Source organism: Ambystoma mexicanum, chromosome 1p (assembly GCF_040938575.1).
Source record: "Ambystoma mexicanum isolate Mex_15411 chromosome 1p, UKY_AmexF1_1, whole genome shotgun sequence".
Classification (NCBI taxonomy): domain Eukaryota; kingdom Metazoa; phylum Chordata; class Amphibia; order Caudata; family Ambystomatidae; genus Ambystoma; species Ambystoma mexicanum.
The window spans coordinates 1510840054-1510857092 of record NC_090921.1 but is presented as its reverse complement, the minus strand read 5'-3'; the positions used below and the strand labels follow the sequence as shown (position 1 = coordinate 1510857092).

The 17039-nt window shown below is 46.0% G+C and overlaps 1 long non-coding RNA gene across 1 annotated transcript; it reads right to left on the bottom strand.

Moving 5' to 3' along the window:
- Positions 1–292: 292 nt before the first annotated feature.
- Positions 293–8080, bottom strand: LOC138456857 (uncharacterized). Its single transcript, XR_011262144.1, has 2 exons — positions 7430–8080; positions 293–942 (listed from the first exon to the last, which is right to left on the bottom strand). It is a non-coding gene; the product is annotated as an uncharacterized lncRNA (long non-coding RNA).
- Positions 8081–17039: the final 8959 nt, after the last annotated feature.

Genomic DNA, 17039 nt, shown 5'->3' with positions numbered 1-17039 from the left:
ATAGGCATTGTTTCGGTTTATGAGCTGGACTTTTTTTTTAGGAGTTTAACAAAAATAATGTTTACTATAACCCTGAAAAGAAATGCTTAAAAACACATTTGGCTCACCTTGTTGAATTGGGCTTTAAAAGCGTCACTGTGACTTAATTACTACCCATTTCACAGTGTTGCATTTTGAATTGCTTTTATAACAATAGTGATGACTTATTAGGTCACAGTCATTTAGGTAAAATGGCCATGAAAGTCAAGACCATGTAATGGCATATTAACTATATTTAAAAAGAAGCAACACATTTTTTTTCTTCCCACTATATTTATTAAAAAGAAGCAGAGGTTCAATCGGACACTGTGTACATAGCACAAAAACACGACTGTAACAATCCCAAAAACGGGTGCTTTACAATTTAAAAATAAAGGGTGAGAGGGGACCCAGAACCAGTCAGGTGGGATCCAGCCCAGGGAGCAAAGGTGAGAGGGGACACAGAACCAGTCCAGGGGGGGTCACACAAGTATACAGGCCCAGCCCAGGGAGCAAGCAAGTCGGTGGGGTCCAGCCCAGGGAGCAAGGGTGAGGGGAACCAGAACCAGTCCAGAAAGTCACACGAGTATCCAGGCCCAGTCCAGGGAGCAAGCGAGTCCGGTGGGGCCCAGCCACGGGAGAAAGTGAGTCCGGTGGGGTCCAGCCCAGGGAGCAAGGTTGAGAGGGGACACAGAACCAGTCCAGGGAGTCACACAATTATCCAGGCCCAGCCCAGAAAGCAAGTGAGTCAGGTGGGGTCCAGCCCAGGGAGCAAGGGAATGCCCAACTACACTGGTGTAGAAAAGACCAGGTCTGGCTCCTTCTTCATCCGGTAGTTCCCAATTTTATTTTGAAGGGCTTTTCTGTACTCGGATGCAGAGAGTATTGGAAAGCCCATTTCCCTGGCTTTAACATGGATAAATTCTGAAATGCAAAAAAAGATTTGTGTAAAAAGTTTGATAAGAGCAAGCAAAGTACAACTAGTCGCTGCTATAAACTTTATGAAACATAGCAACTAGGATGCAGGCTATGTGAGCAAAGCGGTTCATGATACGATGGTATATTTATATATCGTCTATACACAATGTGTTTCAAAGCGCTTCAAGGCAAGGGAGGGAACAAGGGAAAATACAATGACATTCTTACAGGCCATGAACAGTAAGGATGCGAAATTAACTATTGTACTCGGCCTGACGACAATTCAGATTGTGCTAAGACATAGATATGATATGGCATTTATAACGCGCCTATACACAAGTGTATCAAGGCATGACGAGGCAAGGGAGGGGAAACTGAGGGAAGACAGACTACTAGGCCAGGTGACATTGAGATTGCGCAGGGGCAGAGGGAAGGGGAAAAGTGCATGGAGGGGGGGGGGAAGTGTGGAGCAGAGGAGAAATGGATAAATAGAAAATAAATAAATAATAAAGGCAACAAACAGTGGTAGTGCAGCCAACAAGTGGCAAGTGCTGGGATAAGACAGCAGACAGGGTGTGTCTGATAAATGCATAAAGATAAAGGGCGGGGGGGCTGTATGGGTACAGATACAGACCCCAGTGCAAGGGGTGGCCCAGAGGCAGTGCGAGTGGGTGGCAGGGTGAGCAGGTACCAGGACTGGTCTAGATACCTCATCAGGTGTGACAGGGGAGAGGAAGGAGAGAAGAGGGGGGGCCCAAGAGATCAATTGTGAAGCAATGTGTGCACCAGCAAAATCAATCTCTAGTGTTCCATGTGAGAAAACAGTCAGGAAATGGATATCTACACACATGACACATACGCGCCAAACTCACTTCCCACCTAAGTTACCTTGGAATTTAGGAGGGATTGCAATGTGTATCATTTACAACGGCAACTGCCATTTCAATTGTATTCATTGCAATCCAGCACTTTGCATTTGAATAGTAATGGTTTGGAAAGATCCTTTGGTATATTTGGTCCCTGCGTTTATGTTAATCTCTTCTATTGTGGCATAGTTGAGTTAAGGATGCTGTGTTTAAAATATTGCTTTACTGTAACACCTGATTAATATTATCATCAGATGTATATGTACATATTAACATTGGACTGATACAAGTCTGGGTTTGCCCTGAGCCCGAACCTGCGTTTGCAGATTATGCACAACTGTTTGAGAAAGTGCCCAACTCAATGAGCCATCTTATTAAATTGTCAATTGCCCCATCTAATTCATCAAGATGATGCATCCCTTGCATAAACTTTCTACCAAGAATGTTGTCCAGTGTTTTTTTCTGACTGTTGTGTTGTAGACTTATTTAAGAAACTCTGGGACAAACTTGGCATAGACAGTGAATATGTGCAGAAATTCTCTTTTTTTTTTTAGGAACCATTGCGACGATGCGCATACTGCATTAAAACTAGGAATTGCATTTTGTCGTGTTTCCATGCTGATAGTTTTCTTTAAAAGATGATGCTAATATAATATTTAATTATATTGACTAGAGATGGTTTGGATGTTATGCTTGTAACACAACACAACATCTGCCACTGCTGTGTCCAACAGTGTGATTCCACTGCAGTAGAAGAGTTGCCTATAGCCAGCATAAATAATGGTATCTCTATTTTTTTGTAGAGTAATAAATACCGCCCAAAAACAAGCACTGGCAATGCCAATAGTTTGGGCTTTTGTGTAGGCTTGGAAAGGCAGTTGCCAGGCAGGCACTGCCTTAGTGGCATTAACTGGCTATCAATGGTAGCAACTGCAAAATGGAGCGAGCATCTGGGCATATAACAGTAGTGCCTGGCAAATGCCTAATACTTATACACAAGCCAAAACTGTTGGCTTTGCCAATGCTTGTTTTCAACAGAACCACATATAGTGCTTATAAATTGAGTGGGTGGGGGCAGACCTGGTTAAGACATTTTTATTACACCAGTGGCCCATTTATAGCTTCAATTAAGGGGATCCAAGGAGTGTGTGTTTGGGCAGAGGTGGGTGGAAATGTTCCTTGTGGCTTTAATTTTCACATCCTGAATGGTAAACTATAAGTCCCAGAATGCAAAATAATGTCAACCTGAAAAATCTCTTTAACCCCACTGTATTTTCAGCGATTTAAGACATGCAAGAAGTTGTGTAATAAACAAAGGTAGATGTGCAGCTTCTTTGTCACAAACTTCCATTTGTGTTCTAATTGTCCTATCATGCACATGAAAGGCACTGCCACTGAAAATGATACGTGTTTGCAACCTAAGCACCTCAATGACCTGCAGAGCGTGTGCGTGTGTGCCTAGGGAAACTGGCAGTGGGCACTATATAACTTGGTGACAGTTAGGTTCTATGGGACCTTCCATCACCTTTTCCCTTCTGGTATACAAAATATACAAAATAAATGTGTTTCCTTGCAAAGAGGTGCACCAAGCTTTTAACCTAAGAGGATTGGTTTTCCTTGTTTGGAGGTCTTGCCTTACAGGTTTAAGGATGTGTGGGTTAGGGAGGGGGTTCATTACAAAACGAGAAAGAGAGTCTTAGGGCCTACCAAACCTTCAATAAAAAGCTTTAAACTGCCTGAGAGAGTTGGGGTGATTTCTGTGCCATTTGTGACGATCCCTAACCGGGCCAAACTTTTGTCACGCATTGCTGTTCCATCCCTTCCCATTCCCACTGTTGCTCGAGTATGCTTTACTCTTCTCTATGCACCTACTCCACCCCTCTACACCATACCCCTCTCTAACCCATCCAATGTCACCTCATCCCACTTAACCACACAATCTGCCTCTCTCACCTTCTGTTCCACACTACCATGCCCACCCCACCTCACCCATATCTACCAATACCAATCGAAGCTCAGGGGTCACATAGATAGGCTTTTGGTTATCAGCCCACACAAGAAGTCTGATTGTGCATGCTGCAACGCTATGCGGCAGTAACCAATCAAGATGGCTATTTCCGCAGCCCCCTCACCCCCAACCAAACACTATGCCCCACGGGCCCCTCACCCCCAACCAAACACTATGCCCCATGGCCCCCACCCCCAACCAAACACTATGCCCCCTGTCCCTCACCCCCCAAGCAAACACTATGCCCCCTGTCCCTCACCCCCAACCAAACACTATGCCCCATGGCCCCCTCACCCCCAACCAAACACTATGCCCCATGGCTCCCACCTCCAACCAAACACTATGCCCCCTGTCCCTCACCCCCCAAGCAAACACTATGCCCTCTGTCTCTCACCGCCAACCAAACACTATGCCCCATGGCCCCCTCACCCCCAACCAAACACTATGCCCCATGGGCCCCCTCACCCCCAACCAAACACTATGCCCCATGGCCCCCACCCCCAACCAAACACTATGCCCCCTGTCCCTCACCGCCAACCAAACACTATGCCCCATGGCTCCCAACCCCAACCAAACACTATGCCCCCTGTCCCTCCCCCCCAACCAAACACTATGCCCCCTGTCCCTCCCCCCCAACCAAACACTATGCCCCATGGCCCCCTCACCCCCAACCAAACACTATGCCCCATGGCCCCCTCACCCCCAACCAAACACTATGCCCCATGGCCCCCTCACCCCCAACCAAACACTATGCCCCATGGCTCCCACCCCCAACTTAACACTATGCCCCCTGTCCCTCACCCACCAAGCAAACACTATGCCCCCTGTCCCTCACCCACCAAGCAAACACTATGCCCCCTGTCCCTCACCCACCAAGCAAACACTATTCCCCCTGTCCCTCACCCCCAACCAAACACAATGCCCCCTGTCCCTCACCCCCAACCAAACACTATGCCCCCTGTCCCTCACCCCCCAACCAAACACTATGCCCCCTATCCCTCACCCCCAACCAAACACTATGCCCCATGGCCCCCTCACCCAAACCAAACACTATGCCCCATGGCCCCCTCACCCCCCTAACCCCCAACCAAACACTATGCCCCATGGCTCCCACCTCCAACCAAACACTATGCCCCCTGTCCCTCACCCCCCAACCAAACACTATGCCCCCTGTCCCTCACCCCCAACCAAACACTATGCCCCCTGTCCCTCACCCCCCAACCAAACACTATGCCCCCTATCCCTCACCCCCAACCAAACACTATGCCCCATGGCCCCCTCACCCCCCTAACCCCCAACCAAACACTATGCCCCATGGCTCCCACCTCCAACCAAACACTATGCCCCCTGTCCCTCACCCCCCAACCAAACACTATGCCCCCTATCCCTCACCCTCAACCAAACACTATGCCCCATGGCCCCCTCACCCAAACAAAACACTATGCCCCATGGCCCCCTCACCCCCTAACCCCCAACCAAACACTATGCCCTATGGCTCCCACCTCCAACCAAACACTATGCCCCCTGTCCCTCACCCCCCAAGCAAACACTATGCCCCATGGCCCCCTCACCCCCAAACACTATGCCCCATGGCCCCCTCACCCCCAAACACTATGCCCCATGGCTCCCAACCCCAAACAAACACTATGCCCCATGGCCCCCTCACCCCCAACCAAACACTATGCCCCATGGCCCCCTCACCCCCAACCAAACACTATACCCCAAACACACTCTCAAGCATGCACCCATACAGACCCGAACCCCCGCCCCCAACGCAGCACACACATTCTCAAGCATGAACCATACAGACCCGAACCCCCCGCCCCCAACGCAGCACACACATTCTCAAGCATGCACCCATACAGACCCGAACCCCCCACCCCCCCAACTCAGCACACACACATGCACCCTTACAGACCCGAACCCCCACCCCCCAACTCAGCACACACACATGCACCCATACAGACCCGCACCCCCCACCCCCCAACTCAGCACACACACATGCACCCATACAGACCCGAACCCCCCACCCCCCAACTCAGCACACACACATGCACCCATAAAGACCCGAACCCCCACCCCCCAAATCAGCACACACACATGCACCCATACAGACCTGAACCCCCACCCCCCAAATCAGCACACACAGACCCGAACCCCCCAACCCCAACTCAGCACACACACAAACATGCACCCATACAGACCCGAACCCCCAACCCCCCAACTCAGCACACAAAAAACATTCAAATCAAAACATTCATACACATCCGACACCCACCCCCAGCCCCGCATCTCAACATACACACAAAATACATTCAAATACAAACATTCACACACATCAGACACACCCCCCCACCCCCGCATCTCAACATACACACAAAATACATTCAAATCAAAACATTCATACACATCTGACACCCCCCGCATCTCAACATACGCACAAAATACATTAAAATTCCAACATTCATACACATCCGACCCCCCCACCTCCGCATCTCAACATGCACACAAAATACATTAAAATTCCAACATTCATACACATCCGACACACCCCCCACCTCTGCATCTCAACATGCACACAAAATACATTAAAATTCCAACATTCATACACATCCGACACACCCCCCACCTCTGCATCTCAACATGCACACAAAATACATTAAAATTCCAACATTCATACACATCCGACACACCCCCCACCTCCGCATCTCAACATGCACACAAAATACATTAACATTCCAACATTCATACACATCCGACCCCCCCACCTCCGCATCTCAACATGCACACAAAATACATTAAAATTCCAACATTCATACACATCCGACACACCCCCCACCTCTGCATCTCAACATGCACACAAAATACATTAAAATTCCAACATTCATACACATCCGACACACCCCCCACCTCTGCATCTCAACATGCACACAAAATACATTAAAATTCCAACATTCATACACATCCGACACACCCCCCACCTCCGCATCTCAACATGCACACAAAATACATTAAAATTCCAACATTCATACACATCCGACCCCCCCCACCTCCGCATCTCAACATGCACACAAAATACATTAACATTCCAACATTCATACACATCCGTCCGACCCCCCCACCACATCGCAACATACACACACAAACATAAAGTAAAACAGACCCGACACACAAACACAAACAGACCACTTACCGGAGACGTGCTGGAACTGGAAGGCAGGTAAGCGGCAGGTAAGCAGGAACGCTGGAATCGTACTACGGCTGGCGTGGTCCAAGGCTGAAATGCCTTCCGGCATCAAGCCTTATGGACCACGCCAGCCGTAGTGCTGGCCCTCCATTGGGTCAGCACACACACACTACGTGGCTCGTAGGAGCTGCGTGGTGCATGTGTGCTGAGCCAATGACGGCCAGTGTTTTGTCCGGCCCGGAAGACAACAAAGACTTTCCTAATGGAGGGGCCGCCCTCCATTAGGAAAGTCTTTGTGCCTCGCGGGTCGGACAAAAGAGCATGGCGGGCCGCAACTGGCCCGCGGGCCGTATTGTGCACCCATGATGTAAACTGACACGTGTGTCTGTGTTACCTAACAACACGAACATAAATAAACGCGTGCTCACTTACCTTTTGTGTGGTATTTATCCTGTTTTTCGAGCCCACCAGCACCGCCGCCGTATCTTCTTCCGCCGCCATTGCTACCCACGTTGCCAGGTCCAACAAAAAAAAAAGCTCAATGCCCCTCCAAAACAAGCCGAAAACAGGCCGACTCCCATTGCAATGAGCAGAAAGTAACAGCGCTCACTCAAAACGAAGTGGTTAGGTCTCCAAAGTAAGAAATGCAACAGAATAGCATAACTATACATACACAGTGCTAAAATAAAATATTTTACAATAAGCTGCTGCTCACACAAGCAAATTTAACTCCACTCTCCTCAGAAACACTTTTTTTTAAAACACCCTCTGTAAGCAGCACAGTTAAATGATATTCTCTATTTATTTATTTAAATGATTTACTGTTCTTATATAGCGCCCAAAACTCTGAGGTGTCAAGGAGCTTTTACTTGATGATTACAGAGCAAAAGTACATACAATGCTTAAGGTTACATATATAAGTACATAAAGATTGGAAAATACATGGTGCCAGCCACATGTTGCATGGCAACCGGGAAGGGGGGGGCATATAGACACACAGGCGACCAGGGAGAGGTGGGGAGCAAACGGACACACAGGTGACCAAGGGAGGGGCGGGGAACATACGGACACACAGGCGACCAAGGGGGGGGTGGGGAGCATATGGACACACAGGTGACCAGGGAGGGGGGTGGGGAGCATACAGACACACAGGCGACCAAGGGGGGGGGAGCATACGGACACACAGGCGACCAAGGTGGGGTGAGGAGCATACAAACATACAAGCAACCAATGGGGAGTGTTGTGAGGAGCATACGGACACACAGGCGACCAAGGGGGGTGGGGTGGGGAGCATCTGGACACACAGGCAACCAAGGGGGGGTGGGGAGCGTACAGACACACAGGCGACCAAGGGGGGTTGAGGAGCATACGGATACACAGGCAACCAAGGGGGAAGGGGGGTTTGGGGAGCATTCAGGCACACAGGCGACCAAGTGGGTGGGGAGCATACAGACAGGCGACCAAGGGGGGGGGAGCAGACGGACACACAGGTGACCAAGGGGGTGTGGGGAGCATATGGACATACAGGCGACCAAGGGGGGGTTGGGGAGCATACGGACACACAGACGACCGTCATGGACAGGGGTAGACAGGGCCTTAGGAGTTGGCCTTGTTAGGAGGGCCGGCCAAGCCTGCCGGCCTTCCCATTGGGCCAGATGTAGACAGCCTCAGCCAATCCCATACACCCAGCAGCACCGTGCCCAGCATCCTGGTGCAGGCAGTGGAAACAACCATCTTAGAATGGCAAAAATCCATGGACGTAAGGCAGCTAAAATGCAATGCGGCAACAAACAGAGCGTTATCAAAGCTCAACAGTGTTTAAACATTCTCGCTGATAAGATGTCTATGCAGGCACAATTATTGCAATATTCAACAAAGTCAATGTGCCGATGCGCGCCTCGTGTGGGAGCCCAGTGGTGAGGGGCTTACCTTTGCACGTGCATGCAGGCATAATAGTAGAGAGCTGGGGAAGAAGAAAGCTGCAGTCGCTCCGGCAGCCGTATGAATGAAGAAAAAAAGATGACTAAAAGTAGGTGACCTTATTATTACAAAATACATTTTGTTGTGTGTCTTGAAAGCACATTTGCAAACCACATGGAGATTAGGCTCATATTACTTTTCCTTCTGGTAAATGTAGTTTTTCAGTGAAAATGGGGAGGAGGGTGGGGCAACTAAAATTGCACTTTCTTTTTAGTGTTACACATATTTCTATAAGGATATGTTTGTCAGCATGGTTTATCATGTGATTTGCACCTGTACCTTTTTTACTGCAATGGGCCTGTCAACTCCTGGAACTTGCTCTGGGTGGACGAGGTCTGGTATCTGTATGAGCAGTCTTCACAGCCTCCACCACACTTGGGTCAGGGTACAACACATGCCAAATACCTCCTGCAGAGGACAACCCGCCATTAATTTTCTGTGAATTGTTTAATTCATTTTTCCTTGTCTCCACTGGGGTCTTGATATCTCCCGTTCCAGTGCAGGGAACCACACAAGGGGACTTTCTGGGTTCATGTGTGGGTTTTTCAGTCCCGATGGTGGACAATTTGCTATCAGATAAGTGCAATGCTGCATATGCCCGTTGTAATACAATGGGAGGAAAGTGTTCTTAAATGAAGGCTTTATTCCGGCAGGGTGAAGTTTGATTTTGTTCCACCACTAACAAAGAATAGCCACACCCACCCTTGTGTGGCAGTCTCATCTTTTTTCTGTGTTCCCCCATGCAAAAACATAAATCTCTCCCAGTGAATGCTATGCATACATGTCAATATGCCCCATTACGTTTTTAAAGTGCAAGTTTATTCCTGTTTTATTCCTTGCATCCTGGAGCTTGTATTCCCCCATTATAAATCCAGACTCTACGTCCCAGAAAGCAGAATGAAAATATCAGCACTGGACTAAGGTCTCTTGAACGGATGTTTGCATGTATATGGGTGCATAATGGAGATTGCAAAATTGGACACTTTTTTAGACTCTCTGATTTAATAAAAGCGCTGCCCACCACAGCCTCTCTGAAGCTTTGTTAAACTTAATGGAAACCAATTTACTATCAAAAATAATAATCTGTAAACAAACATGTGTGTCTATAGCATGATTCAGAGATTTTTTGAAAATAATGATTTAATGAATGCTCCTGCCGTAGATCAAAGTTGTCACATACAACACACACAGCAAAAGTGTGCACCAATAATAATACAACACAGCATCACAAATAACAAAAGTGGATCAGAGACCGGACTCAGTCGGGCCAGTATCGGCCATGTGCTAAAAACAAGCATTGGCAAAGCCACTGAAGCCACGTGTAAAACAAGCATTGGCAAAGCCACTAAAGTCACTGAAGACAATGGATAGAGTGCTATTCCTATGGCGGCAAATCGGTATACCCTGAAGAAAAAGCTTAGCGACTGGGCATTATTTGATAAAGAAATAGTTAAGTGCAATGGAACTTTTAGTGCACAAATAAAAGTTCCAAAAGAAATAAACTCTGTGACATTTTTAACCACATTAAAATCCTAAATAACGGCAAACAACGTTTAAACTAGGTAAACATTCCAACATTTAAATGCAGTAAAAATGTGTGCCTAGAGTTACTGGATTGTTTTTACCGAGAAACAAGTTGGAAAAAATCAAAAATAAATCTTCCAATGTAAGACCAAACAATCCTTGCTGGTAAAACAATACAAAATAAATGCAGTAAAAATGTGTAGTGTTGCTGGATTGGTTTTTATTGAGAAACAAATTGAAAATAATCCCAAAATAATCCTCACTTTAAAATCAAACAATCCTTGCTTGTCAAAAAATCCAAAATAAATCCAGTAAAAATGCGTGCCTGCCAATTAGTGTTAGTGGATTGTTTTAACTGAGAAACAAGTCAGTAAAAATCCAAAATAAATCCTGTAAAAATGCATGCCTGCCAATTAGTGTTAGTGGATTGTTTTAACTGAGAAACAAGTCAGTAAAAATCCAAAATAAATCCTGTAAAAATGCGTGCCTGCCAGTTAGTGTTAGTGGATTGTTTCTACTGAGAAACAAGTCAGTAAAAATCCAAAATAAATCCTCCAACCCAAGACAAATAAATCCTTGCTTGGAAAAATCCCCAAAAAATCCAAAATAAATCCCAAAAAAATCTGCAGCTTGAAAACAAGCCAGAAGCAATCCAAAAACAATCCAAAAAGTGGATTTCTTTTTTACTAGGGATCCTTTCTGTCCCTGCTCCCTGCACCGTTTCGCGTTGCATGTACTCGCTTCCCAGCTCTCTGGTTGAGATGCGTGTTCCCTGCCTTCTCTCCTCTTGCTACAGCCTTCCAATTTGCTCCACAAGATACAGTGTTCAGAATGCTTTATAACACCCATTATTCAACATATAGCTGTAACCCGATAGACGTATTGAATGAAACGTGCTAAAAACTAGCAAAAACAGCTAGAAAATGTACTTCCCTCGCGTTTTGGTAAATGCAGGGTACACACGTCTTAACCAGAGAGCAGGGAAGCGAGCATTTCAGCAGTATAAATTCAGCCTGTGAACAACACATTTTGACCCTCCCTTGTATGGGAGAAGAGTGGTTCAAAAGACCAGGATTCGACTGAACAAACGCACGAACAGAGTACAAAATGGGAATCCACCAGAATTCGCATTTACCAAAACGCGAGGAAAGTACATGTTCTAGCTGTTTCTGCTCGTTTTTAGCACGTTTCAATACGTCTAGCGGGTTACAGCTATATGTTGAATAATGGGTGTTATAAAGCATTCTGAACACTGTATCTTGTGGAGCTCATTGGAAGGCTGTAGGAAGAGGAGAGAAGGCAGGGAACACGCATCTAAACCAGAGAGCTGGGAAGCGAGTACATGCAACGCGAAACGGTGCAGGGAGCAGGGACAGAAAGGATGAACGCCTATGAGGAGGAGCAGCTGGTAGTCAGCCTGCTCTGGAGAGGAGAATGTGATCACCAGGGGAGTGCAGCCTGTAAAGTAGAAGGGACTATGAACACAGGGCGACTGCATTAACAGATGGCAAATACACGTTCCAAAACAGTCAGGAAAGCTGATAATGCCTTGAAGATTTCAGCCGTATACATTCAGCCTATGAACAGCAGTAGACGTTGACCCCCCCCCCCCCTTGTATGGGAGAACAGTGGTTAAAAACTTCAGCATTCGACAACAAACGCACGGACAGTATACATGGGAACCCATCAGAATTAGCATTTACAAAAACGCGAGGAAAGTACATTTTCTAGCTGTTTTTGCTAGTTTACAGCACGTATCAATACGTCTAGCGGGTTACGGCTATATGTTGAATAATGGGTGTTATAGAGCATTCTGAGCACTGTGTATCTTTTGGAGCTCATTTTTTGATTTGAAGGCAGCGGGAAGAGGAGAGAAGGCAGGGAACACGCGTCTAAACCAGAGAGCTGGGAAGCGAGTACTTGCAACGCGAAAAGGGCAGAAAGCAAGAAGGCCTCTGAGAAGGAAAAGCGTCTAAACAAGAGAGCAGGGAAGCGAGTGTTTGCAACGCGAAACGGTGCAGGGAGCAGGGACAGAAAGGGAGAACTCCTCTGAGGAGGAACAGCTGGCAGTTAGCCTTCTTTGAAGATGAGAACTTGATCACCACGGGAGAGGATTGTTGAGAGGGTTACAGAGGGGGAGGTCTGAGATCAGAAAATCCTGAGTATTCCCTGCAGTGTGTAGGGCCAGCGACATGAAGAGTTGCAGATCTCGTAAAAGTCCAGGTCAGGAAGCATACAGGTTCATGTTGAATTCTCCAAGTAGGCGGAGTTGAGTGGTAGGAGGCTAGGACGGAGAAGTCCATCCACTGAGAGAGGAAGGGGGTAGGCAAATAGCCACGGTGAGAGAATGGCCAGGAGAGAATGCATGCAGACAAGGCATTCGTGACAGGAGTCGGCCTGCAAAGGAAATCAATTTACTACAGGAATCAAGGATAAGCATTGAGATATCACATCTCATGCTATAGGAAGGGTCTCAGGATTGGAATGGGAAGGACTTAGATATCACATATCATGCTATAGGGAGGGTCTCAGTTTAGATATTAGAAGCATTGAGATATCACATCTCATGCTATCGGAAGTGTCTCAGGATTGGAATGGGAAGGAGCTGGATATCACATCTCATGCTAAAGGAAGGGTCTCAGGTTTGGAACGGGAAGGAGTTGGATATCACATCTCATGTTATAGGAAGGGTCTCAGGTTTGGTATAAACATTGAGATATCACATCTCAGGCTATAGGAAGGGTCTCAGGATTGGAATGGGAAGGAGTTGGATATCACATCTCATGCTATAGGAAGGGTCTCAGGATTGGAATGGGAAGGAGTTGGATATCACATTGGATATTCCCATCTCATGTTATAGGAAGGATCTCAGGTTTGGTATTAGAAGCATTGAGATATCACATCTCATGCTATAGGAAGGGTCTCAGGATTGGAATGGGAAGGACTTGGATATCACATCTCATGCTATAAGGAGGGTCTCAAGTTTGATATTAGAAGCATTGAGATATCACATTTCATGATATCGGAAGGGTCTCAAGATTGGAATGGGAAGGAGTTGGATATCACATCTCATGATAAAGGAAGGGTCTAAGGTTTGGAAGGGGAAGGATTTGGATATCACATCTCATGTTATAGGACGGGTCTCAGGTTTGGTATTAGAAGCATTGAGATATCAAGTCTCATGGTATAGGAAGGGTCTCAGAATTGGAATGGGAAGGAGTTGGATATCACATCTCAAGCTATAGGAAGGGTCTCAGGATTAGAATGGGAAGGAGTTTGATATCACATCTCATGCCATAGTATGGGTCTCAGGTTTGGTAGAAGCATTGGGATATCACATCTCATGCTATCGGAAGGTTATCAGGATTGGATTTGGAAGGAGTTGGATATCCCATCTCATGCTATAGGAAGGGTCTCAGGTTGGAATGGGAAGGAGTTGGATATCACATCTCATGTTATAGGACGGGTCTCAGGATTGGAATGGGAAGGACTTGGATATCACATCTCATGCTATAGGAAGGCTCTCAGGTTTGCAAGGGGAAAGAGTTGGATATCACATTTCATGTTAGAGGTAGGATCTCAGGTTTGGTATTAGAAGTATTGAGATATCACATCTCATGCTATCAGAAGGATCTCAGGTTTGGTATAGAAGCATTGAGATATCATATCTTATGCTATCAGAAGAGTCTCAGGATTGGAATGGGAAGGAGTTGGATATCACATCTCATGGTAAAGGAAGGGTCTCAGGTTTGGAAGATAAGGATTTGGATATCACATCTCATGTTATAGGAAGGATCTCAGGTTTGGTATTAGAAGTATTGAGATATCACATCTCATGCTATCGGAAGGATCTCAGGTTTGGTATAGAAGCATTGAGATATATCTTATGCTATCAGAAGGGTCTCAGGATTGGAATGGGAAGGAGTTGGATATCACATCTCATGCTAAAGGGAGGGTCTCAGGTTTGGAAGGGGAAGGATTTGGATATCACATCTCATGTTATAGGATGGATCTCAGGTTTGGTATTAGAAGTATTGAGATATCACATCTCATGTTATCGGAAGGATCTCAGGTTTGGTATTAGAAGTATTGAGATATCACATCTCATGCTATAGGAAGGGTCTCAGGATTGGAAAGGGAAGGAGTTGGATATCACATCTCATGCTAAAGGAAGGGTCTCAGGTTTGGTAGAAGCATTGAGGTATCACATCTCATGCTATAGGAAGGCTCTCAGGATTGGAATGGGAAGGACTTAGATATCACATATCATGCTATAGGGAGGGTCTCGGTTTTGATATTAGAAGCATTGAGATATCACATCTCATGCTATCGGAAGTGTCTCAGGATTGGAATGGGAAGGAGCTGGATATAACATCTCATGCTAAAGGAAGGGTCTCAGGTTTGGAACGGGAAGGAGTTGGATATCACATCTCATGTTATAGGAAGGGTCTCAGGTTTGGTATAAACATTGAGATATCACATCTCTGCTATCGGAAGTGTCTCAGGATTGGAATGGGAAGGAGTTGAATATCCCATCTCATGTTATAGGACGGGTCTCAGGTTTTTTATTAGAATCATTGAGATATCATATTGCATGATGTAGGAAGGGTCTAAGGATTGGAATGGGAAGGACTTAGATCTCACATCTCATGCTATAGATAGGCTCTCAGGTTTGGAAAGTGAAGGAGTTGGATATCACATTTCATGTTAGAGGAAGGATCTCAGGTTTGGTATTAGGGGCATTGAGATATCACATCTCAGGCTATAGGAAGGGTCGCAGGATTGGAATGGGAAGGAGTTGGATATCACATCTCATGCTATAGGAAGGGTCTCAGGTTTGGTAGAACCATTGAGATATCACATCTCATGCTATAGGAAGGGTCTCAGGATTGGAATGGAAGGAGTTGGATATCACATCTCATGTTATAGGAAGGATATCAGGTTTGGTATTAGAAGCATTGAGACATCACATCTCATGCTATAGGAAGGGTCTCAGGATTGGAATGGGAAGGAGTTGGATATCACATCTCATGCTATAGGAAGGGTCTCAGGATTGGAATGGGAAGGAGTTGAATATGACAACTCATGCCGTAGGAAGGGTCTCAGGTTTGGTATAAACATTGAGATATCACATCTCTGCTATCAAAAGGGTCTCAGGATTGGAATGGGAAGGAGTTGGATTCCCCATCTCATGTTATAGGAAGAGTCTCAGGTTTGGTATTAGAAGCATTGAGATATCACATCTCATGCTATAGGAAGTGTCTCAGGATTAGAATGGGAAGGACTTGGATATCACATCTCATGCTATGGGAAGGGTCTCAGGTTTGGTATAAGCATTGAGATATCACATCTCTGCTATCGGAAGGGTCTCAGGATTGGAATGGGAAGGAGTTGGATATTCCCATCTCATGTTATAGGAAGGGTCTCAGGTTTGGTATTAGAAGCATTGAGATATCACATCTCATGCTATAGGAAGGGTCTCAGGATTGGAATGGGAAGGACTTGGATATCACATCTCACGCTATAGGGAGGGTCTCAAGTTTGATATTAGAAGCTTTGAGATATCACATCTCATGATATCGGAAGGGTCTCAGGATTGGAATGGGAAGGAGTTGGATATCACATCTCATGCTAAAGGGAGGGTCTCAGGTTTGGAAGGGGAAGGATTTGGATATCACATCTCATGTTATAGGAAGGATCTCAGGTTTGGTATTAGAAGCATTGAGATATCACATCTCAGGCTATCGGAAGGATCTCAGGTTTGGTATTAGAAGCATTGAGATATCACATCTCATGCTATCAGAAGAGTCTCAGGATTGGAATAGGAAGGAGTTGGATATCACATCTCATCCTAAAGGGAGGGTCTCAGGTTTGGAAGGGGAAGGATTTGGATATCACATCTCATGTTATCGGAAGGATCTCACGTTTGGTATTAGAAGTATTGAGATATCATATCTCATGCTATAGGAAGGGTCTCAGGATTGGAATGGGAAGGAGTTGGATATCACATCTCATGCTATAGGGAGGGTCTCAGGATTGGAATGGGAAGGACTTAGATATCACATATCATGCTATAGGGAGGGTCTCAGTTTTGATATTAGAAGCATTGAGATATCACATCTCATGCTATCGGAAGTGTCTCAGGATTGGAATGGGAAGGAGCTGGATATCACATCTCATGCTAAAGGAAGGGTCTCAGGTTTGGAACGGGAAGGATTTGGATATCACATCTCATGTTATAGGAAGGGTCTCAGGTTTGGTATAAGCATTGAGATATCACATCTCTGCTATCGGAAGTGTCTCAGGATTGGAATGGGAAGGAGTTGGATATCCCATCTCATGTTATAGGACGGGTCTCAGGTTTGTTATTAGAATCATTGAGATATCATATTGCATGCTGTAGGAAGGGTCTAATGGTTGGAATGTGAAGGACTTGGATATCACATCTCATGCTATAGATAGGCTCTTAGGTTTGGAGAGGGAAGGAATTGGATATCACATTTCATGTTAGAGGAAGGATCTCAGGTTTGGTATTAGA